This window comes from Ovis canadensis, chromosome 6 (genome assembly GCF_042477335.2).
Source record: "Ovis canadensis isolate MfBH-ARS-UI-01 breed Bighorn chromosome 6, ARS-UI_OviCan_v2, whole genome shotgun sequence".
NCBI classification, from domain to species: Eukaryota; Metazoa; Chordata; class Mammalia; order Artiodactyla; family Bovidae; genus Ovis; species Ovis canadensis.
Genome location: NC_091250.1, coordinates 122973091 through 122999448, shown reverse-complemented (window position 1 = coordinate 122999448; position 26358 = coordinate 122973091). Strand labels below are relative to the sequence as shown.

Sequence of the window (26358 nt, the reverse complement as noted above, 5' to 3'; positions counted from 1 at the left end):
TAGCAAGGAGAGATAAGAAAGCCATCCTCGGTGATCAATGCAAAGAAATAGAGGAAAACAAAAGAGTTGGAAAGCCTAGAGATCTCTTCAAGAAAATTAGAGATACCAAGGGAACATTTCATGCCAAGATGGGCTCAATAGAGGACAGAAATGGTATGGACCTAACAGAAGCAGAAGATATTAAGAAGAGGTGGCAAGAATACACAGAAGAACTGTACAAAAAAGATCTTCACGACTAAAATAATCACCAAGGTGTGATCACTCACGTAGAGCCAGACATCCCGGAATGTGAAGTCAAATGGGCCTTAGGAAGCATCACTTCGAACAAAGCTAGTGGAGGTGATGGAATTCCAGTGGAGCTATTTCAAATCCTGAAAGACAATGCTGTGAAAGTGCTGCACTCAATATGCCAGCAAATTTGGAAAACTCAGCAGTGTCCACAGGACTGGAAAAGGTCAGTTTTCATTCCAATCACAAAGAAAGGCAATGCCAAAGAATGCTGAAACTACCGCACAGTTGCACTCCTCTCACAAGCTAGCAAAGTAATGCTTAAACTTCTCCAAGCCAGGCCTCAGCAATGTGTGAACTGTGAACTTCCAGATGTTCAAGCTGGTTTTACAAAAGGCAGAGGAACCAGAGATCAAATTGCCAATATCTGCTGGATCATGGAGAAAGCAAGAGAGTTCCAGAAAATCATCTCTTTCTGTTTTATTGACTATGCCAAAGCCTTTGACTATGTGGATCACAATAAACTGTAGAAAATTCTGAAAGAGATGGCAATACCAGACCCCCTGACCTGACTCTTGAGAAACCTGTTTGCAGGTCAGGAAGCAACAGTTAGAACTGGACATGGAACAACAAACTGGTTCCAAACAGGAAAAGGAGTACATCAAGCCTGTATATTGTCACCCTGCTTATTTAACTTCTATGAAGAGTACGTCATGGGAAATGCTGGGCTGGAAGAAGCACAAGCTGGAATCAAGATTGCCAGGTGAAATATCAATAACCTCAGATATGCAGATAACACCACCCTTATGGCAGAAAGTGAAGAACTAATGAGCCTCTTGATGAAAGTGAAAGAGGAGAGTGAAAAAGTTGGCTTAAAGCTCAACATTCAGAAAACTAAGATCAGACTAGTTACCATTTATTTCTCCAGGGGGTCTTCCCAACACAGGAATAGAACCCACGTCTACCTGCTGAGCCTTAGGGGAAGCCCACTCTTTATCTATACAATAGGAAGTTTGTCTCTATCTTCTAAGAATTAATTTAGGATTAAAAATTCAATATAAGTGGAAGTACCAAGTGATGATGATGATAATTGCCACTTTTTATCCCTAATGGTGTATGAAGCACTGTGTTAAGTGATTTATACCCCAGAAGCCTTATTATACCTTTTTTCCTTTTTTAGGCTGTGGTACGTGACATGCAGGATATTAGTTCCCTGACTAGGGATTAAACCTGGGTCCCCTGCACTGGGGCCTTGGAGTCTTAACCACCACCTCTTTTATTTCCCATTTGAGAAACTCCTTTGGAGAGTTTGGGTAACGTGAGGTCACTTGACTAGTGTAATAGATTCTCAGGTGGCACAGTGGTAAAGAATTGCCTGCCAAAGCAGGAGACACAGAGACGTGGATTCAATCCTTGGGTCAGGAAGATCCCCTAGAAAGGGAAATGGCAAGTATTCTTGCCTGGAAAATCCCATGGACAGAGGAGCCTGGTGGGTTACCGTGCATGGGATCACAAAGACTGGGATATGACTAAGTGACTGAGTGTGAGAGCACACACACGCACACACACACAAACACACACACACACACACACACACAACTAGTGTAATGGTGGAATAGAAATCAAAGACAAACCATTTTCATTGCAAAGCTCCTGCTCGTCACCATAATAGATTACAGACTACACACAGTTAAAAATATTCAACCGGTGGTGGTTCCCTCCTCTTGCTTAGGTACGACACTTTTCCATTTTCTGCCTCTTACTTTAAAGTAACATTGAACACTTGCCTTTCTCAACCAAGTTCAGCTCCATCTCGCAGATCATCCACGGTTTTCTAATGGAGCAGTGGTCAGGACCCCATTTTGCTAGGTTCACAGCAGCTCGTCAAACATCACCCAAACATCACCCCGGGTCAATTGGAGCTGCCTGTACTAATGACAAAATCCATGCCTTCAATTTCTTAATTAACTAAATACAATGAAGTCTGTAAATTGATCAAAGCAGGGTCTCATATAGAATTAATTAGGAAATTGTAGGGGAAGACTTGGTAATTAATTTAGACTTTATAAATCTTACTGGGAATTTTATGGCAGCCCTAAATAAAACACAGTGGTATTAAACAATTAATTTAGAATGTGATAGTCACTTCAGCTTTCTTTCTTAATTTTTTTTTAAATTAGGGATCATGCAGCATCCCAGCTTCAGATTCTATGTTAAGAGAATTTCCTCTGATGTCTGGGGTTACACTGCGTTTTGAAAGATGCCAAGTGGCAGTGCCATAGGTGGGTAGATGGAGTCCTTTTATTAACTTCATGATCACCCCTGCCTAGCAGTTGCCTCCAAACATTGCTGTTGCCACAGTCATTTCATGTAAACAGCACCATTTTTTCTCATCTTGCAGGAAGTAAATAAAAGCATCCTTAGAAGGTGTTGTGATGTTTCTGACCTGTTACAACACAATTTGTAGAATCACAAAGCTTAATGTAGCTTCAAGAAATGTCCCCCAGATTTTCCACCCTAGGCTCATATACATGAAAGTTCTGAGGCCACCACTCTATTGAAACCCAGCCTTTGTTGGTGGCCTCCATTCGAAAGGCATCATACCCACTTGATCCAGGGCACTGTGCCTGGCACTTGTGAAAGAACAATGCATGGGGCACTGGTCTTTGCTTTCAAGGAGCGCACAGGTGAGTGGAGGCTATGGATGAAAAAGTGGACAAATTCGAAGAGTGAGTTTGATGGTAGGACCAGCAGCTTTGAGTAGGTACCAGTTTATTAGTGTGACAATTTCTATTCAGAAAACTGTACACTAAGGCACTTAAACGTGAGCTGAGCTATGATGAAAGACAGACTGCCGCCCTGTCACCAGGCAAACTTGAGAGAGTGGCATGAACCCTGAGGACTCAGGGACAAGGCCACATCCAGCACATTAAAGATACTTTGGGCTCCCATGGATGGAGCACTTTATCTTTCTGGGTCCTAACACACTGGAGGTGTTAATTGCTCCATAATAGCACTTCTGTTGTCTTGGCTCAGACAGATTTTTTCTGATAGCAAATTAAAAATGCAATTAGTAAAAAAAAAGAAAGAAATATAATTAACTATTTTACATTGTGTTCATATATGCGAATTAGAGAGGAGACTTGAGATAATTATGTAGAAAACGGAGGTTAATAAGTGCCTGTTTGGGCTGTAATTATCTGCACATTCCTGGAGAAAGGTGGTTTAGAGTCTGCATTTATGGAGTAAGAGGAAGGAAGAACTGTGTGTCAGCTGCTGGGCTATTTTTAAAATTTAATATGGGTACACTTTTTCCTTTTTTCTGTTTAGTATGAGTGATCTAATTTGATCTTTACTTTCTGCCATGAGGCACATGGACTTCTAGTTCTCTTACCAGGGACTGAACCTCTGCACCTTGAATTGGAAGCACCAAATCTTAACCACCAGGAAAGTCCCTGCTGGGCTGTTTTTAATTAACTGCTCTGACCATGACATTGAGAAGGTCATGTTATCCTCAGTTGCAGTTCAGTTCAGTTCAGTTCAGTCTCTCAGTCGTGTCCGACTCTTTGCGACCCCATGAATCGCAGCACGCCAGGCCTCCCTGTCCATCACCAACTCCCGGAGTTCACTCAGACTCATGTGAATTGAGTCCGTGATGCCATCCAGCCATCTCATCCTCGGTCGTCCCCTTCTCCTCCTGCCCCCAATCCCTCCCAGCATCAGAGTCTTTTCCAATGAGTCAACTCCTCTCATGAGGTGGCCAAAGTACTGGAGTTTCAGCTTTAGCATCATTCCTTCCAAAGAAATCCCGGGGTTGATCTCCTTCAGAATGGACTGGTTGGATCTCCTTGCAGTCCAAATGACTCTCAAGAGTCTTCTCCAACAGCACACTTCAAAAGCATCAATTCTTCGGTGCTCAGCCTTCTTCACAGTCCAACTCTCACATCCATACATGACCACAGGAAAAACCATAGCCTTGACTAGATGGACCTTAGTCGGCAAAGTGATGTCTCTGCTTTTGAATATACTATCTAGTTTGGTCATAACTTTCCTTTCAAGGAGCAAGCGTCTTTTAAATTCATGGCTGCAATCACCATCTGCAGTGATTTTGGAGCCCCCCAAAATAAAGTCTGAAACTGTTTCCACTGTTTCCCCATCTATTTGCCATGAAGTGATGTGACTGGATGCCATGATCTTCGTTTTCTGAATGTTGAGCTTTAAGCCAACTTTTTCACTCTCCTCTTTCACTTTCATCAAGAGACTTTTTAGCTCCTCTTCACTTTCTGCCATAAGGGTGGTGTTATCTGCATATCTGAGGTGATTGATATTTCTCCTGGCAATCTTGATTCCAGCTTGTGTTTCTTCCAGCCCAGCGTTTCTCATGATGTACTCTGCATAGAAGTTAAATAAGCAGGGTGACAATATACAGCCTTGACGTACTCCTTTTCCTATTTGGAACCAGTCTGTTCCATGTCCACTTCTAACTGTTGCTTCCTGACCTGCATACAGATTTCTCAAGAGGCAGGTCAGGTGTTCTGGTATTCCCATCTCTTTCAGAATTTTCCACAGTTTATTGTGATCCACACAGTCAAAGGCTTTGGCATAGTCAATAAAGCAGAAATAGATGTTTTTCTGGAACTCTCTTGCTTTTTCCATGATCCAGCGGATGTTGGCAATTTGATCTCTGGTTCCTCTTCCTTTTCTAAAATCAGCTTGAACATCAGGGAGTTCACAGTTCACATATTGCTGAAGCCTGGCTTGGAGAATTTTGAGCATTACTTTACTAGCATGTGAGATGAGTGCAATTGTGCGGTAGTTTAAGCATTCTTTGGCATTGCCTTTCTTTGGGATTGGAATGAAAACTGACCTTTTCCAGTCCTGTAGCTACTGCTGAGTTTTCCAAATTTGCTGGCATATTGAGTGCAGCACTTTCACAGCATCGTCTTTCAGGATTTGAAACAGCTCAACAAATCAAGACCCACAAAGTGAAGTCAGATGTTTAAATTTCCACAGCCAGTGCCTGACCAGCCTGGATCATGCTCGGCTTGCTCTGACTCCTAAGTTTATGTCCCTTCCTTCTTTCCTCAACTTTTAAACTTATTATTTGAGTTGTTCATGATTTAAAGGTATAGTCATAGCTGGATTCAAATGCTAACATCTGAAAATGTATTAATCATTTTTTGCTTGTTTCAGGTAGTTTACCTGCATGTGCTAAGTTGCCTCAATTTTGTCTGACTCTGTGTGACCCTGTGGACTGTAGCTTGCCAGGCTCTTCTGTCCATGGGATTGTCCAGGCAAGAATACTGGAGTGAGTTGCCTAACAATGAACTTGGACAATATGTCTGCCAATGAAATCATAGTTTGCTCAACTTATAATATTGGATTTCCAGAATCTTAGTTTTTTAGGGAAAAAAACAAGAAATTCAAAATGAAACAAAGCCACCTAACATGTACCCTTCAACAGCTAGAAACTTTCAAAATTTACCGTAAGGAAATCTGGTAAATTATGTTATACTACTCCTTTGAAGTACTAAGTAGCAAATAAAAATATTGTGTTCGAAGACTAAACTGCTGCTGCTGCTGCTGCTGCTGCTAAGTCGCTTCAGTCATGTCCAACTCTGTGTGACCCCATAGACGGAAGCCTACCAGGCTCCCCTGTCCCTGGGATTCTCCAGGCAAGAACACTGGAGTAGGTTGCCATTTCCTTCTCCAATGCATGAAAGTGAAAAGTGAAAGTGAAGTCGCTCAGTCGTGTCCGACTCTCAGTGACCCCATGGACTGCAGCCTACCAGGCTCCTCCATCCATGGGATTTTCCAGGCAAGAGTACTCGAGTGGGGTGCCATTGCCTTCTCTGAAAGACTAAACAATAAACAGAAAAAGAATGAAATAATTTGCTTTGTATGAATTATAAAACTTTTATATAATTGGCAAATATCTTAACAGAAACTTATACTATTATTACTTCTAATTGAGCAGAAAAGATACAAAGATTCCATGTCAGTTTTACATTCCTTTGAGATAAGATCCTGTTGCTTTAAGAACAACGTACAATAAATATCTCTAAATAATATTATCAGTGCATGATTAATTAGCCCTCTGATTTATGCAAGCAAGATGAATAAATTCCAGGATATTTGTAGTAAGAGTAACAAAGCAGGTGTGAGAATGAGTCCCAAAGCTAGCGATCACTCACAGACACCTCTTATTTTCAGCCACAGTTTCTGTATTTACTTTGTCACTATTTCTTTGCCCTTTTAGGTTTATCCTTTTTTTGCACAAACTTGTGCTATGCTCCACCTGCTGTGATTCACCCTGTTATAATTATGCCATGCACATACGGTCTCTATGAACCAGAATTTTAGCAAGGTTTTTTTTTTTTTTTTTTTTTTTTACTTTATTTTACTTTACAATACTGTATTGGTTTTGCCATACATTGACATGAATCTGCCATGGGTGTACATAAGTTCCCAATCCTAAACCCCCCTCCCACCTCCCACACCATATCATCTCTCTGGATCATCCCTGTGCACCGGCCCCAAGCATCCTGTATCCTGTATTGAACATAGACTGGCAATTCGTTTCTTACATGATAGTATGTTTCAATGCCATTCTCCCAAATCATCCACCCCTCTCCCTCTCCCTTAGAGTCGAAAAGTCCGTTCTATACATCTGTGTCCCTTTTGCTGTTTCACATACAGGGTTATCATTAACATCTTTCTAAATTCCATATATATGTGTTAGTATACTGTACTGGTATTTTTCTTTCTGGCTTACTTCACTCTGTATAATCGGCTCCAGTTTCATCCACCTCATTAGAACTGATTCAAATGTGTTCTTTTTAATGGCTGAGCAATACTCCATTGTGTATAAGCAAGTTTTTAAAAAAAATAATCAGAGCATCCCAGGTTAAAGATACAAATGTAACATTTTCAAAAGAGAAGTAACTTACCCAGGTTATTGTCAGAAGTAACTTACCCAAGCATGAGCACTCTTGTTACTTGTGGTGATTTAGGACCCAAGCAGAACTATTTTAAGCAACTCAGCCTCCTGGGAGGCTGCTTGGTCCAAGGCAGAATAGTGACCTGAAAGAAAGGACTCCTGACATCCTGCCACAGTTCTGCATCTTCCTCACTAGGACACTTTGGTGACTTAACCCCCTGACAATCCACTGTCTCCTCTTTTAAGATGAGAGATGATCTCTGATCTGCCTTCCAGCTCTGCTCTTTCCTCCAGACCTGACCCCTGCTTCTTAACTGAGTCCCTTTTATCCATTCATTTGCTCAGCAGATATTATTGGAGCACCTGTTTATAAGACCCAAAGCTCAGAGAGACTTGGAATCCAGTGCAGTTCTGTTGGTTAACAGCTAGGTCAGGTCAGATAATTCATTTCCATACATTTCTGCTTTATGGGGGCAGAATTCCTAGGTGGTGCTTGCAGTAAAGGACCCGCCTGCCTACACAGGAGACATAAGAGATGTGCATTCGATCCTTGGGTCAGGAAGATCTAGAGAAGGAAATGGCAACCCACTCCAGTATTGTTGCCTAGAGAAACCCATAGACAGAGGAGCCTGCTGGAAACCTACAGTCCACAGGGTCGCAAAGACTCAGACATGACTGAAATGAAGCATTCTTCCTTTTTGCCCTTTACTAAAAATCCTATATGCTGACTTTCCCCCACTACCCCTTGGGAGCAGTCTCTCAGAGCTCTCTCAGGTGCTGTCTTCCGGGCTGTAGTCCTCATTTTAGCTTTCCTGGTAGCTTAGACGGTAAGGAGTCCACCTGCAGTGCTGGAGATGCAGGTTTGGTCCCCGGGTCAGGAAGATCCCCCGGAGGAGGGCATGACAGCCCACTCCAGTATTCTTGCCTGAAGAATTCCATGAAGAGAGGAGTCTGATGGGCTATAGTCTATGGGGTTGCAAAGAGTCGGATAGGACTGAGTGCCTCACACTTTCACTATCATCACTTTCTACTTTATTCACTCAGAAAACATTTCTATCACATCTACTAGGTATCAGGCACTATTCAAAGTACTTTATAAACAACATATTCTCTTCATTTTACAGATAAGTAAACTGAGAAAAGGAGGGTTCAATAACTCGGTGCTATGGGCTGAATTTTGTCCCTCCCAAATTCATGTGCTGAAGCCCTCACCCCTAGAAAAGTGGAAGAGTTAGTTGCTGAGTCAGACACACCAACTCTTTGCCACCTTATGGACTGTAGCCCGCCAGGCTCCTCTGTCCATGGAATTCTCCAGGCAAGAATACTGAAGTGGGTAGTCAGGCCCTTCTCCAGGGGATCTGCCCAACCCAGGAATTGAACCCAAGTCTCCTTCATTGCAGGCAGAATCTTTACCATCTAGGCCACCATGTTACTGTAATTAGAGAGACAGGACAGTCTCGTGGAAGCCAAAGCTTTCCACACCTTGATCTTGGACATCCAGGATCTAGAAGTGTGAGATCATAAATTTCTGTTGTTTAAGCTGCCCAGCCTGTGTGCTTTTGTTGTAGCTGTCCTAGAAGGCTAAGATACCGACCCCAAATCACATAGGTATTACTCGATTGATCTTACATTCATTTAACCATAGTTTTCTGCTTTTTCTCAAAGATACAAATACACCCTCCCATATTATCCAAATATAGGGTTCCCTGATGATTTAGTTGGTAAATAATCCATCTGCAATGTGAGAGACCTGGGTTTGATTTCTGGGTCAGGAAGATCCCCTGGAGAAGGAAATAGCTACCCATTCCAGTATTCTTGCCTGGAAAATCCCATGGACACAGGAGCCTGGCGGGCTGCAGCCCATAGGGTCACGAGAGTCAGTCATGACTTAGTGACCTAATACACCACCATATTACCCAAATATGAGAGAGTGCATGTGTGCCTGTGTGCTAAGTTGCTTCAGTCAAGTCTGACTCAACTCCAACTCTATGGAACGTAGCCAACCACGTCTGTCTGTCTGTCCATGGGATTCTCTAGGCAAGAATACTGGAGTGGGTTGCCATGGCCTCCTCTGGGAATCTTCCCAACCCAGGGATCAAACCTGCATTTATTATGGTTTCCTGCATTGGCAGGTAGGCTCTTTACCTGGGAAAAAATAGAGCTCTTTCCCAGAACTCTTTACCCAGGGCTCGTCACCTGGGAAGCCCATCAGTTCAGTTCAGTTCAGTTCAGTCATTCAGTCGTGTCTGACTCTTTGCAACCTCATTAACTGCAGCACGCCAGGCTTCCCTGTCCATCGCCAACTCCGGGAGCTTACTCAAACTCATGTCCATAGAGTCAGTGATGCCATCCAACCATCTCATCCTCTGTCATCCCCTTCTCCTCTTGCCTTCAATCTTTCCCAGCATCAGGGTCTTTTCAAATGAGTCAGTTCTTCTCATGAGGTGGCCAAAGTATTGGAGTTTCAACTTCAGCATCAGTCTTTTCAATAAATATTTAGGACTGATTTCCATTAGGATTGACTGGTTGGATCTCCTTGCAGTCCAAGGGATTCTCAAGAGATTTCTCTCACACCACAGTGCAAAAGCATCAATTCTTTGGCACTGAGCTTTTTTTATAGTCCAACTCTCACATCCATGCATAACTACTGGAAAAACCATAGCTTTGACTAGATGGATCTTTGTCAGCAAATAATGTCTCTGCTTTTTAAAATGCTGTCTAAGTTGTTTTCTTCCAAGGAGCAAGTGTCTTTGAATTTCATGGCTGCAATCACCATCTGCAATATTTTTGGAGCCCCCCCCCCAAAAAAAAAATAAAATCTCTCACTGTTTCCATTGTTTCCCCATCTATTTGCCATGAAGTGATGGGACTGGATGCCATGATCTTAGTTTTCTGAATGTTGAATTTTAAGCCAACTTTTTTACTCTCCTCTTTCACTTTCATCAAGAGGCTCTTCAGTTCTTCATTTTCTGCCATAAGTGTGGTGTCTCCCATGGGAGAGTAGAACGAGCCTACTTCTCGGAGTGGAATACATCCAGGAACTAATTAATTATCTAACTAATTAATCCTTATGGGCTATCCTTGATAGCTCAGTCGATAAAGAATTTGCCTGCAATGCAGGAGATCCTGGTTACTAGCTGTGTGATCTTAGGTATTAAGCACACATTCTCTGATCTTCAGCATTCTCATCTGTGAAGCTGAAATAATAGTACTTAACTCATTGAAATCTTAGGTGCATTAGAAGACAGTATCTGGGTAAAGTCCTTACTAGGGTATGTGGAACATACAGAAGATTCAAATGCCGCTCTGTTTCTTTTCCACGAGATAGTTGATAGGAATAGGGATGTGAAATTTGTAAGAGAAGACCTGCAAAAGGCATTGATGATAATACTTGCCTTATATTGGATGCCTTCTACCTGCCAGGTGTTTTGCATGTGCTATTTTCAATCCTGTGAAGATGGCCAGGATGGCTTTTGCAACTCTCCCCATTTTAGAGTTCAAAAAATGGAAGCGCAGAGAGGTTCAACAACTCACTAACATCACAGAAAATCCCTGACAAAGGGAAGGATTGTCCATGGTAATTTTAGGCCAAAGCCTGAATTCTTTTTTTTTTTTTAATTTTGTATTAGAGTATAGCTGATTAGCAATATTGGGATCATTTCAGGTGAACAGCCAAGGGTCTCAGCCATACATATACATGTATCCATTCTCTCCCAAGCTCCCCTCCCATCCACAAAGCCAGAATTCTGACTGTAATTACATTTCTTGTTAGACTGCTTCCTGTTTCCCAGTCAACCCTCCTAGCCCCATTTGGCCTGGAGCTATATTTGTTTTGTGCATCACTCCCATTCTAACCATGATTATGACTAGCACCTGTACAAAGAAAATTAGTTTTTAAATGGCAGAGTAAATAAGCACGTTAATGATGTGAGTGTTCTCGCCTTTGATTCCATGTGTTTTCTCAGGGGCATGGAGGGTTGACCACGGATCCCTGCTGGACCATCTGGAGTGGATGTGGCCCTCACATCAGAAATTACAGGACCCACCAGCTACAATCCAGCAGGCACCTCGCCCAGCCAACATGGGACCCCTCTGCAGCTTCAGACAAAGCTGAAACTTCACCACTTTATGATGTTGCCGGGAGCCTCCCAGCCTGTTATAGCCTCCAAGGGACAATAAAAAAGGAAACCTCCTGCCTTCCTGGCCCCAACATCCCAACTCTTACTTTTTAACATTCAGGCCCTCTGGCCTCCAACCAGATCGATACAGCATGATCTCTCACAGAAAATCACTTCAAAATGATGTGCCTTTGGCAAAGCAAGCCACTGATCAGACCCTCTGTGGATCAATGACAGCACCCTCAGGACAGAGGTGCGTGCTCTTTCCTTATTACAATTTAAGGATCGTGCTTAACCTTACAACAAGGGTGCCCTTGAAGGCTTAAGTAGGTGACTTTTGATCCAGGTCTTGAAAAGGAAGAAACTTTGCAAGGGGTGGCAGTTAAAAGGGTGGGAATGCCAGCAAGAGAGACTGCCGTATGCAAAAACATACAGGTGAGAGCCGAAGTAGTAAAAGCAAAATTAATAATTTACTGAGCATCTATTTATGCCAGGAACTGTGCAGGGAGATTTATATTCTCACAAAAACACTGCTGCTGCTGCTGCTAAGTCGCTTGAGTCATGTCCGACTCTGTGCGACCCCATAGACAGCAGCCCACCAGGCTCCCCCATCCCTGGGATTCTCCAGGCAAGAACACTGGAGTGGGTTGCCACTAGATGGTAACTATTTTTATCTTCATTTTATGCAAGAAAAAAATCTAGGACTCTGGGAATTCATGTAACTTTCCAGAGGTGACACAGTTGTTCACCGATGGAGAATTTGAATGTTGAGCTGACTGACCAGAAGCTCACTCTTTCTAGAAGGATAAACACAGTGTAGAGGGGAGGCCGATCTAGCCTCCAGACTCTGTCTTCAGACACTTGTTTATGGGAAAGGAATTCTATTTGCTTGTTTATGTTTCAAGTGATGGTTTTAGAATTTGATGAGTGAGGCAGAAATTACAGGAAGGGATTTAGAGAGGTTTTATTCCATGAGAAGTTGTGGCCCCTCTGTTTCTTTGGGGCAAAGAGAAAGTGAAAGCGTTAGTTTCAGGCCCCCTGAAATGTAGGCCATGTAAGAAGCAGGAGAAAGGCACGGGAAAGCAAGTCCTGCAGTTTTGCTTGCCAACTTCCTCCTAGCAGCTAGCAGACACTTCCTAGGTCCTGGAGGAAATGGACCCACTGTTGCTTTCCCTCCTGGGCATGTCCCTGAATCCTGAGGTGACACCTCCCTTGAATCATGGGCCCTGACAGTACTGTTTGCACAGGTTTTTGCGAGTTACTTTTCTGGTGCCTAGGAACCCTTTCCATTTCCTCCCACAGTCTCACAGAACTGATGTTCAGTGAATAGAGGCTTATAATTGAATCAGAGAATATTACACTTGAAGTAATTATTCACAATCATTGAGTATAAATACCTCTGTTCATAGTCAGGAGAACGGAGACATAAGCTTATTGAATTGATTAATCTGTTTATAAAAGTTGGGTATACACACTCATACACACATACACACACAATACACTCACACACACACTCACACACACACTCATACACCCACACACTCTCACACTCAGACACATACACACTCAGACACTCTCACACAGACTCACACACATATACACTCTCTCACACACATACACACTCACACACACTCTTACACACACACAGAATATCATAGGCTTTGGTGTCACCCATTATATATTTCTGGGCTTGAACTCTGATTCTGCCACAAACTACTTTCATTGCCTTGCAGAATTTTTTCAACTTGAATCTCAATATTATCATCTCAAATAAAAAGTGGGCTCAGATAAGTAACTCACCAGGGTGTGGTGGGAAATATGAAATGAAAGCATCACTTTAGAGACAGCTGCTAGAAGTCCTGGAAACTTCCAGTACAGTGCAGGCTTGGTCTGGCTACCAGCCTGAAGTGAAGTGAAGTCGCTCAATCCTGTCCGACTCTTTGCAACCCCATGGTCTATAGCCCACCAGGCTCCTCCATCTAGGGAATTTTCCAGGCAAGAGTACTGGAGTGGGTTACCATTTCCTTCTCCAAGGGATCTCCTTGACCCACGGATCAAACCTGAGTCTCCCGCATTGCAGACAGACGCTTTGCCGTCTGAGCCAGCCGGGAAGCGGTTACATTCAGATCCCTGCTCTGTCCCTCAGTACCTGGGTGACCTTAGTCAAGTTACTTAACCTCTCTGTGCCTCAGCTTTCTCATCTATAAAATGGGGATTATAATAATCACATCTGCTTCACCTGATTGTAATGAAAGTGAAAATGTAGTTATTAAACACCCACCCCCCACATCTCTTTCTCTCAAGGCAAATGAACCGGACTTGCCACATCAAAATATTCAGGAGGTATTGACTGCCACTAGGAAAGGAAGGAGCTTCTGGACTATTTTAGACGTGACTCTGTCAATTGGACTCTTTGATCACTGAGCATGGGACTTAACCATAAAATGACACAGCATACCGGAGGCTGGTCTATCCCAGGAGAAGTTACATCATTTTTCTGCCTGACACTGTTTGTGGGACTGGGAGACAAGACGAAATAGTTGTGCTCTCCCTGAGACACCAGACCCTGAAGGAGTCCCAGGGCATGGCCAGCAGAGGGGAGACATTGTGTTATTTTGTTTGTGACTGTTATTGCTGTGTCTCTTTCAGTTTTCATAGCAGAACCCTTGCGGATCTTGGGAGACTGGCCCTGTGGAGGTGGTGATACAGGCCAGGGGGGCACAGCGCCTGCAAGCTGCCTCCCCCAGTTTGCTATGAGGACCAGATGGGGGGAGACACCATGGGGTCCTGAGTGCTGATCGACTTTCCCAGGCATTCTTTCTCTTCTTGGAGGCCTTCTTTATTATGTATCCACGTGGTTGCATGTTGATTCATTTGACAGACATTTGTTGGTAACCGCAACCTGCCAGGTACTGGACTACCATAGTAGACAGGCAAAAAGCATCACCCTCAGGGAAATTAGAACAACGCAGAGACAATTACAGAGCAGTGTAGGAAGGCAGTTGTAACTGCAGAGGGAGGTCTGGGGAAACAGAGATGAGGAGTGTGCAATCAGCTTGGAAAAGGCTTCCTGGAGAAGGTAGAAGGGGATGGGGTTAGGTACAACTATCCACTCAAGACACCAGATGCCGCAGCACCATAGATGGAAGGCTTGGATGTTACCTCCTCACATAATCAGTCCAGTTCAGTCGCTCAGTCCTGTCTAACTCTTTGCAACCTCATGGATTGCAGCACGACAGGCTTCCCTGTCCATCACCAACTCCCAGAGCTTGCTCAAACTCATGTCCATTGAGTCAGTGATGCCATCCAACTATCTCATTCTCTGCCTTCCCCTTCTCCTCCTGCCGTCAATCTTTCCCAGCATCAGGGTCTTTTCCAATGAGTCAGTTTTTCGTATCAGGTGGCCATACTATTAGAACTTCAGCTTCAGCATCAGTCGGTCCTATGAATATTCAGGGCTGATCTCCTTTAGGATGGACTGGTTGGATCTCCTTGCAGTCCAAGGGACTCTCAAGAGTCTTCTCCAACACCACAGTTCAAAAGCATCAATTCTTTGGTGCTCAGCTTTCTTTATAGTCCAACTCTTACATCCATACATGACCATCGGAATAACTATAGCTTTGATTAGATGGACCTTTGCAGGCAAACTGATCTCTCTGCTTTTTAATATGCTGTCTAGGTTGGTCATATCTTTTCTTCCAAGGAGCAAGCTTCTTTTAATTTCATGGCTGTGGTCACCATCTGCAGTGATTTTGGAGCCCCAAATAATAAAGTCTGTCACTGTTTCCATTGTTTTCCGATCTATATGCCATGAAGTGATGGGACTCAATGCCATGATATGAGTTTTCTAAATGTTGAATTTTAAGCCAACTTTGTCACTCTCACATAATGGATGGAGGAAATAGTGGAAGCCAGGAAGCAGACACTGTAGCCAACTGTTTAATAGTTAGTAGCAGGAGGTAGGCAACCTGGCAAATGAGTCCAAAAACACATTTTCCACAAACTGTACATGACCTTGCAGGATTGGACTCTAAATCTCAGGAGAACGTGATTCTTAGAAGCATGTGCATGATTGGCATCAAATATCCTGGGTTTCAGGTTGCCAGATTTAGTAAAGAAAAATACAAGGCACTCAAAAATACACAAAGGACATTTTAAACTCAACAATAAGAAAAGAAACAACCTGATTTAAAAAGAAAAATGGGAGAAAGACTTGAACAAACATCTTTCCAAAGAAGACATACAAATGGCAAATAAGCATATGAAAAGATGTCCCGTATCATAGGTCATCAGGAAAATGCAAATTTAAACAACAATGTGGTACCATTGTACACCTGTTAGATGGCCAGAATCCGGCCACTAGACAACATCTAATGCTGGTGAGGATGTGAAACAACAGTATGTTTCATTCACTGCTGATGGGGATGCAGTCTGGTCCGGCTACTTTGAAAGATAGTTTCGCAATGTCTTACAAAACTGAACATGCCCCTACCACATGAGCCAGTAAATCACATGCCTTAGTATTTACCTAAAAGTTCTGAAAGCACCTATTCACGCAAAAACCTGCACATGGACGTGTATAGCAGTTTAATTCACCACCGCCAAAACTTAGAAGCAGCCAAGATGTCCTTCAGCAGGTGAATGGATAAATAACTGTGGTCCATCCGGACAACGGACTATTATTTGTCCTAAAAAGAAATGAGCTCTCAAGTCGTGAAAGACATAGAGGGAACTTAAATGCATATTACTAAGTGAAATAAGCTGGTCTGAAAAGACTACAAACAGTGTAATTCCAAATATATGACATTCTGGGAAAGGCAAAATTGTGAAGACAGTAAAACTATAGGAGGGTGCGAGGGGTTGCGTGGGGAAAGATGAATATGCAGAGCACAGAGGACTTTTAGGGCCTTGGAAATACTCTGGAGGGTCCCGTGATGGTGGATACATGGCATTATATTGATACATTTGTCCAAACCCATAAAATGTAGAATAAAAAATGAACTGGAAGGTAAACTATGGACTTTGGGGGATTGCGATATGTCAGGGTAGGTTCATTAATTGTAACAAATGTACCTCCACGGTGGGGGATGTTGATAATGAGGGGAGGGGGCTGCATACTTGTGGCAGGTGGTGTATGGAAAGCTCTGGCCTGTAATGCTCAGTCGCTCAGTCATGTCCAACTGTTTGCGACCCGCAGACTGTAGTCCTTCAGCTCCCTTGTCCTTGGGATTCTCCAGGCAAGAATACTGGAGTGGGTTGCCAAGCCCTCCTTCAGGGGATCTTCTGAACTGAGAGACTGAATCCGTGTCTCCTGCTCATCCTACATTGTAGGAGGATTCTTTGCCACAGAGCCACCTAGGAAAGCTCTGTGCCTTCCCTCAATTTTCCTGGTAGTCTAAAACTGATCCAAAAAATGAAAACCTGAATATTAAAAAAAAAGAAAAAAAAAGCAGAGTGCTCAGTAAATTTGAATTCCACGTAAACAAAAATTGTTTTAGTATAAGTATGTATGTGAGCACGCTATGTCGCTTCAGTCACATCCAACTTTTTGTGACCTTATGGACTGCAGCCTGCCAGGCTCCTCTGTCCATGGGATTCTCCAGGCAAGAATATTGGAGTGGGTTACCATGCCCTCCTCCAATAAGTATGTATACTTATATTAAAAATAATCATTGTTTCTTTGCAGTTTGCATCTTAACTGAATATTCTATATTTTTTCTGGCAATTCTACCTGAGCTCAAACCCTAGTTTCTCCATTCCTTCATAATATGACCCTAAACAGATACATCCATTTCTTCAGCTGTGATCTTGAGGTTGTCATGAACTCATAGATGTAACTGTCTTAGTAAATTCCCTGATACAAACAAGGAAAGCCAGGCACTAGTATTCTTCTATAATCCATTGAACACATATTTTCAAGGGCCTGTTTATGTGCCTCATCTCTCAAACGGAGATGTAAGTATTGTTTCCTTGAGGACTCTCTGTCGGGATTAAATGAGGCGTCGTATCCAATATGTCTGGTGCAAAGTTTCTTCAGGTGATGCTGGCCGTTTGCTGTATCAGCACGTGAGTCCAACTAACCACTTCCGATTCCTGAAGAGCCCAGCTTTGTCTCTTTATTCCCTGTCACCCCAAGATGAGGGTAAGACACTCATCTTTAGAACAAAATGAAAGCAGTGCCACAACTCAGTAATAAGAGAAAGAATATCTTTATGTGTTATTTTAATATATTTGATGAAAGGTTAAAAGTAAAAATTAATTCAAAAATATCCATTCTGAACAAACGTAGTATATATTTTTTTAAATACAGACAAGCGTTCAAATACAGACTTTATATTTGCAGATCCTAGATACATTTGATTAATCCTATTCCCGGTCCTGCTTATCACTTTAATGAAGTGACTGTATTTTCTTCCTAAAAATGATCTAGAAAAGAGACGGTTCTTTTATTACTGGTGGTGGGAATAAAGTGAATAAAAAGTTTGAAAGACGGATGGCTCTTGGTTAGAATATAGCCTGCCACAAAATGTCTTCTATTTTTGGAGAGAAATTCACAGGCACAAATGTTTGGCTATCTTTACAATAGTTTATGAGAAAAGTGATACTTGCATAACACTGTTACCAAACATGGCATATTTCTGAAAGTCTTAGAGCTTGTCAATAGTTTCAAACATTAGCCATCCTTCTCTTTTTGCGCTTCTCCTTATATTTTTAATTTTGGGGAGATAAAAGGATGGTATATAGTTTCCCCCATAATTATGAGCTTCTAAGAGTCATCCAGTGACCAGCATCTAAGCTGGTATTGAGAAGCAGTCAAGGAATGTGAGATGACTCATACAGTTTCATAGAAAGTGAATAGCCCAGAGTCAATGATGGATTGTAAACTTAAAACTTTCAGTCTTATATTCTTCCATACTGTCTTTACTTTAATATTCTACAGAAGCCTAATGAACTTGAAAAGTGTGGTTGTATATGTTGCTAGTTTGGTTTTTTTCTTTAATGTTTCCTGAAGGCTTATTAGGAGTGAGTCACTCTTCTTTACACTCACAGGCCTCGTATAACATAACTTAATGAAGTTCTTCCAATCCTATATAATTGATACTATTAATCCCAATTTGCCGAGGAGGACGCAGGTTCAAGGAGACCATCTGATCACTCCAGGTCACAAAGCTGCTGTGAAGCAGAGGTTGGCACTAAATCTCATCTGGCCAGCTGCCAAAATCTCACATGACATTACGCTCTAGCACCCTGAGTCTGGAGATGAATGAGATTGTCTTAAAATAAATAAACAGTGTGGGCGTGTTTATCTGTGTCTGGCTCACCCTTCATGACCCAACTCATGCTTACTGTTCCAGACAACACTCAGTCTTTGTGAGTTCTTCTAGACAACCATCTGCTTAGAATGGCCTTTGCTTTCTCCAGTCAAAATGCGCTGACAGCTTGTAAATATGGACTTAGAATTATCATCTAAAACTCCTTTTTCTTAGTTTTATATCATCAATAAAATATTTAGTATCTCAGAGACCAATCCCTTGTCACATGCTTGAACCTAGTTTTCATCTATTCTAATCCCAAATCATAAACTCAAGCCATAGGTAAGAGATTGCATGTATCTAGGGGACTCCTCATCTAATGCTTTCAATTTATAAAGGCAGATGCTGAGATCCAGAGAAATTAAATAATTCTAGCAAGGCCACACAACTAGCATATCCATTCATAGATATTATTTGCTGAGTATTTCTTATATGCCAAGCACCATGGGAGAAAATAGGTAGAATTAAAATAAATGAGTGTATATACAGGTCATTTCTGAGAGCGACAATATGATCGGGGGTGGGGGGGAGGCAAGGCACGGGGAACAGGAGACAGATGTGAAAGAGAATGGGGATGGTGGAGTGATATAGAGGGGGTCACAGACCACATATTGAAGAAAACAATAGCCGCACGAAGACCCGACTGAGAGAAACAGAGGTAAAGTTCTGCTGCAGGGATCATCCTAACCCAGGTATCGAACCCAGGTGCCTAGCACTGCAGGAGGATTCATTACCATCTGAACCACCAGGGAGGGGCAAAACACTTCGCACAGCAAACACAAAGGTCTGTAATGCGAACGATGCTTCAGTGCATATGGAATGGAGGGCAGGCACTGAGGCTGGGGTGTGGGAGGGTTAGAGTCTGACAACAGTGTAAGGGGAAAGCACTTGAGTGTTTTAGATCCAGAAGCCACAACTTTATACATAAAGTCTAATTTATATATAAATATATATATGTATATTATATATGCATGCATGCTAAGTCGCTTCAGTCATGTCCGACTCTGTGCAACACATGGACGGCAGCCCACCAGGCTCCTCTGTCCATGGAATTCTCTAGGCAAGAGTACTGGAGTGGGTTGCCATTTCCATATATATATATTCATTGCCAACTCTAGCTTTTATTGCCATTTCACAGGTCTCTATTAAAGCAAATTCCATAGTCCAAACCCCAAGCAAAAGAATGATAAATTACAAAAGACCAAAGATGAAAATAATAATTCACATGAGACTATATGATGAATTTTGTATACTTACAAATATATGCCAATTCTTTGTTAGCAAGGAAATGGAATAAATCTCTTCAGGCCAATAAACAGCTTTTCCTTAAGAAATAAAGGCAGAATATAATGTATTGGGGATGTTGAATACTTGCCATGAAAGGCCAGCACAATAAGCAACTAGTAAATGTCATTTTTCAGTGTTCCCTTATTTACAGAAAAATTACAAAATTATGTAAAAATTAAACACATTTAACATAGCAGAAATATACTTCTATAACCCATGGATCAAAGAGTCTTCAAAATAAAACCATAAAAATTGTACTGAGTAAAAGATAAAATTACCTATTAAACTTAAGAATGATTGCCTAAAGAGTACGTATAAATTATCAAAATATTTACTTGCAAAAATAAGAACTCCACACTACAGAGAATAATTTTTAAAATATGCTATTGATAAGGACAATATATGTTTAAGGTTTGTAATATGTCTCCCATATTGTAACTTTGAGAGTATTCTATGTGGATTAATTTGCACCAAGCTTACCCATGGCTACTGTTGTTCAGTTGTTAAATCATTTCCAACTCTTCTGTGACCCCATGGTCCTGACAGGCTGTATCCTGACAGGCTCCTCTGTCCATGGGATTTCCCAGGCAAGAATACTGGAGCGGGTTGCCATTTCCTTCTCCATAATTTACATTTTATAATAGTCCTCTGGCAGCTGGGTGAAAAATGAACTAGAAAGGAAAATAAAACAGACATTGATTGGGAAAGCATTCCATTATTCTTTTTAACAACTTTGTTGAGGTACATTTTATATACAAAAAAAATCACACATATTTAAAGAACACAATTTAATTTGGACATATGCATTCACCAGCGAGAACATCACCAGTGTATTAAGGTGATAGATAGATCCATCACCTCCAAAATTTCCATGTGTTTGCATGTGTGTGTTAAACATAAGCATGCCAGGCTCCTCTGTCCTTCACTACTTCCAGGAGTTTTCTCAAATTCATGTCCGTTGAGCCTGTGTTGCTATTTAACCATTTCAACCTCTACTTCTCCCTTCTCCTTTTGTCTTCAGTATTTCCCAGCATCAGGGTCTTTTTTAATGAGTTGGCTCTTTGTATCAGGTGGCCAAAAAATTGGAGCCTCAGTATCAGTCCTTCCAGTGAATACTCAGGGTTGATTTCCTTTAGGATTAACTGGTTTGATCTCCCTATGATCCAAGGGACTCTCAAGAGTCTTCTCCAGCACCACAATTCAAAAACATCAATTCCTTGGTGGCCATCCTTCTTTAAGGTCCAACTCTCATATCTATACATGACTACTGGAAAAACCATTGCTTTGACAACATGTACCTATGTAGACAAGAATATCTCTGCTCTTTAATACACTGTCTAGGTTTGTCATAGATTTCCTTCCAAAGGACAAGTATCTTTTGATTTCATGGCTGCAGTCACTGTCCACAGTGATTTTGAAACCCAAGAAAAGAAAATTTGTCACTGCTTCCATTTCCTCCCCAGTAGGAACTGGACTAACCAAGACTTTTCTGGTTGCACATAACAGAAGCAAAACTAGGAATTTCATTGGCTCATGAAATAGAAAAGGCCAGGTGGTTGCCGTAGCTTCACATCCAGCTGGCACATCCATTCAGAGGCAGACATTATTCTTTCTCTCTAGATCAATCTTCCTAGACATCAGTTTCCCTTTCAGGCAGCTATTTTTTAAAAAAATATAATGGATTCTGAGTCTCCAGGTTTGCCTTCTCAGTGAGTCCAGCAAAAAGAGATTATCTGTCTCTCAAAAATACTAGCAAACGTGGGAAAGTCTCTGATTTGCCTGGCTTCTGTCATAGGCCCATTGTTAATATAATCAACATGGCCCAGGGCTAGGTGGATAGAGCTTACTCGCTGGCCAAGCTTGAAACACAAGTCCGCATTTGAGATCACAAATTCACATATGGACCACAAGCTCATACCTGAATTACACAAGCTCATCACTGAACATAAGACCACTCCTGGAATCAGAAGCCTACACCTGAGCTAGAAGCTTACTCCTGAATCACTAGACCATTCCTGGACCACAAACACATGCCTAGAGCTGAGATGTGGGGAAGACTTGGATAGACATCATAACGCTGGACTGATGGGGTGAGGTGAGGAATGAGAGATTGGCCAGATGACAATTATGTGCTTCTGTTGGAAGATGGAGGAAGGGATTATGGAGAAAAGCACAAAAGATGGGTTGAGGCATTGTTGCCTTATGTTGGAGTCACATTGTTCAAACCTACATGAACCTTTTCTAAGTCTTAGTTATTCAAAGACTGGTCAGAAGACCAGTGGTGTCAGCATCACCTGTGAGCTTGATGTAAATGAAGAGTCACGGGTCTCACCAGTTTGTATTCTCCAACACCGCAGTTCAAAAGTATCAATTTTTTTGGCACTCAGCTTTCTTTATAGTCCAATTCTCACATCCATACATGACCACTGGAAAAACCATAGCTTTGACTAGACAGACCTTTGTTGACAAAGTAATGTCTCTGCTTTTGAATATGCTATCTAGGTTGGTCATAACTTTCCTTCCAAGGAGTAAGCTTCTTTTAATTTCATGGCTGCAATCACCATCTGCAGTGATTTTGGAGCCCCCTAAAATAAAGTCAGCCACTGTTTCCACTGTTTCCCCATCTATTTGCCATGAAGTGATGGGACCGGATGCCATGATCTTCATTTTCTGAATGTTGAGTTTTATGCCAACTTTTTTTTTTATTTGCGACTTAGCAAATCCAGAATTTTTGAAAGGTTGGAAGCTGGTAGAAGTCTCAGAGTTGGTGATGGACAGGGAGGCCTGGCGTGCTATGGTTCATGGGGTCACAGAGAGTTGGACATGACTCAGTGACTGAACTAAAAAAGAGGAGTTAATCTGGACATTCTACCAACTACACTAAGGGTTTTCTGCAACTGTCAGAGAAGAAAGATGCATTCAGAAGAAATCTTTGGAATACAAAATTTAGATTCTCCAGTGTAAAGAATATGCCTGGAATGCAGGGGAATTGGGTTTGAGATGCTGATTCCATCCCTGAGTTGGAAAGATCCCCTGGAGAAAGAAATGACAACCCACTCCAGTATTCTTACCTGGGAAATCCCATGGACGGAAGAGCCTGGCAGGCTACAGTCCATGGGTTTGCAAAGAGTCGGACACGACTGAATGACTAAACCACCACTACCACCATCACCACATTGTAGAAACCAGGCAAATTTCGACACTGGTGATTTTATTTTATTTTGATTTTAAACTATGGATCCAAACAACCCTGCAATTCTGAGAAGAGGGACATACAAAAGTTTGAAAATTCTGGATGAGACCATGGTTCTAAGGAAAAGTTCTACAGAAACTCAGAGACAAGGAAGCAGTTTGCTTCTGCTACAAGGATCCAGGCATCCATCCTGGAGGAGATAATGTATAAATCATGCCTTGAAAACTATATAGGACTGGGAAACCTAGAGAAAGCTTTTAAAAGTTCAAGCCTACCTCTTTTCACTCCATTAATTGCTTTTCAGAATATAAAATAAATTAAGTAACAACAGCTCCAATTAAATAATAGCAGCTACCACTTCCTGTGGTAATTAGGGAGATAGATCACATGTAATTAATCCAAAGCCCCCAGAAGCGGCTTTCCCCCTTTGGAAATCAGCTCTCAGCCACTCTCTTTCCAATGGAAGGAACACCAGTGATTTCTGGTTGCCTTTTATTATTCAGTGTGTTATTAATACCCCCAATACCTCTGTGTAAAACGTTAATTGCCTGCCTGCCAGCTCCCACTTGAATCTGAACACTTGGTCTGTTGAAACGAAATCCATCATTGTGCTTTGCTGGGTAACTGACCTCACCCATGGAGCTGTAACAGAATCCTAACAGAATCCCTGATGATTCTGATGCACATTCTCCATCCCAAACGCAATATTTGTCAATACAACCATTGCCCTCAAGAAGAAAAATACATTTTAAAGGAGAAAGCAGACAAAAGCGTGGCTCCATCCCAGTTTGCTGAGTGCTACTTGTTTGTCAGCTAGCATCCTGGGGAGCAAATTATGGAGATAATGACTTTGAGAAAACTCGACGTGAAATGGCAGTTTGGAAGGGGAATGCTGCTAATAGCTGGGCACTGCCTTTGTAAGAGGAACTGAGGAAGAGACAAGAGAGGGAGGAAGCCCGTGTGCCTGGCCAGATAAAAAGCATTGAGCTCTGTTACAAGGGGCTGGTAAGAGTTCAGGACAAATTTTCCAGGTTGAGCGAACCCCTATAGCAACCTTTATAGACACATGACCCTCCAACCTTGAATTCCAAGCCACCCCTCTTGCTCTAACTCCCCATCCTCTGAGTGTCTGTTGGCCTTTCCAGTTCATTCGCTTCACTTAGGTGCCTGGCAGCAAAGAGGTGGTGTATGATTACCAAGCAAATTACAGTTCGGGTTACTTAAGCTTATTATTATTTTTTAAAATAAAAGACAAAAGTATAGGCAGGGTTCAGGAAAACCACCAAAGGACTTGACCAGACGTACAATACAGGCCTGAGAAATTAAGAGGCGAACTGAGAGGCTCCATGCAGTGATGGAGGGAGTGGTTGGGGATGGGACCACTGGCAGGAGCTGAGGCCTTTGGAAGAGGGACAGAGCCTGCCCCTTCAGGATGTGTCGGCAAGGAGCTGGGCCATGCATACCCTGCTTTCACTCTCCTTCCGCTGTCTGATTCTGGAGCTTTCTATTGGATGAAAACAACTGGAAGACAGAGGACAAGACAGAGTGTCCTGTTGAGCCACTGTCAGTCAGGAGGCAGAGTCTGATGGAAATAAAGGAGGCTCATTGGGAGGGTCAGACGGCTCTATTCAACACAGCTCGCTAGTGGGTATTTCACAATCAGTCCTGAATATTCATTGAAAGGACTGAGGCTGAAGCTGAAGATCCAGTGCTTTGGCTACCTGATGCGAAAAACTGACTATTTAGATAATGTCTTGATGATGGGAAATTGAAGGCAGGAGGAGAAGGGACAACAGAGGATGAGACGATTGGATGGCATCACCGACTCGGTGCACGTGAAGTTGAGCAAGCTCCAGGAGTTGGTGATGGACAGGGAAGACTGGTGTGCCAAGCCATGGGGTTCCAAAGAGTCAGACATGACTGAGAGACTGAACTGAACTGAAGCCCCAGAATGAACTCTAGATGTCTCTCTCTATATGTGTGAGTGCTAAGTTACTTCAGTCGTGTCTGACTCTTTTTGACTCTATAGACTATGGCCCACCAAGCTCCTCTGTCCATGGGATTCTCCAGGCAAGATCATGCCCTCCTCCAGGGGATCTGCCCAACCCAGGGATCAAACCCATATCTCTTATGTCTCCTGCATTGGCAGGCAGGTTCTTTACCACTATCACTACTTGGGAATCCCAGGTTTCTCTCTACCCTCCCACCAAACCTTCACTATTCCAATCTTCCTCATCATAGGAAAGACACCACCAGTTACCCAGTAAACCCAAACCTCAAGCCAAGGAGCTTCTCTTGAGTTCTCCTGATTCCCTAAGCCCCAACGTGCATCCTCTCAGCAAATCCTATAGATTAACTTTTCAAACACATCCCTTATATCTTGTCCCCATCTCTACAGCTTCCATTCTAGACCAGGACATATTTATGTCTCTACTGGATAATTCCAATGGTTTTCTAATTGTTCCCTGGCTTTTGCTACTTCTCTGCTATAATGCATTACTGACACTTAGAGTAAAACCCACACTCCTTGTCCATGATTACAAAGATCTGTATCGTGGTCCCCGCTGTCTTTTTACCATTGTTTCTTATCACTCGGATTGAAGGCAGGAGAAGGGGATGACAGAGGATGAGATGGTGCAATGGCATCACTCACTCATTGGACATGACTTTGGACAGGCTCTGGGAGTTAGTGATGGACAGGGAAGCCTGGTGTACTGCAGTCCATGGGGTCGCAAGGAGTTGGGCATGACTGAGCTACTGAACTGAACTGACCACATATGAGTTATGACAAACTATGGGGAGACTTCTATGTTTTCTTGCCTCAGACTTTTCATCTGTTAATTGAGATCACAATATTACAGTTTTCACAGGTTTTTGAGATGATTAAATTGAAGAATGCAGGTAATGTACCCAGAAAATTGCAGGGCAAGAAGGTTATACACTCTCCATATTAGCTGTATTTTATTTGAGACAAAAAGTAAGTGTTAGTTGTGTAGGAAACAATTTACAAAGAGAAACTAAGAATGCTCTATATATTTCCATTTATTTGGCAATAAACTCCATTTAGGATTTGTCTGTTTTATTTAGCACTGTAGAACTGGAGTATCTGATACTCACTTGTGATAATAGATGTGATAATAAATGCTCATTTGTTGCAAATGAATGAATGAGTGGGTAGTAAAACAGACTGATAAAGTGAAAGAAAGTCAAAGTGCAGTCAGTCAGTAGTGTCTGACTCTTTGCGACCCCATGGACTGTAGTCTACCAGGCTCTTCCGTC

General features: G+C 42.2%; 1 long non-coding RNA gene across 1 annotated transcript in view; it reads left to right on the top strand.

The window, feature by feature from the left end:
- Positions 1-16735, top strand: part of LOC138442201 (uncharacterized) — a 98475-nt gene extending 81740 nt beyond the window's left edge. The window contains exons 3-4 of the long non-coding RNA XR_011257567.1: positions 11134-11539; positions 13591-16735. This is a non-coding gene — a long non-coding RNA (uncharacterized lncRNA). The remainder of the gene's footprint in view (positions 1-11133; positions 11540-13590) is intronic.
- The last annotated feature ends 9623 nt before the right edge of the window (positions 16736-26358 follow it).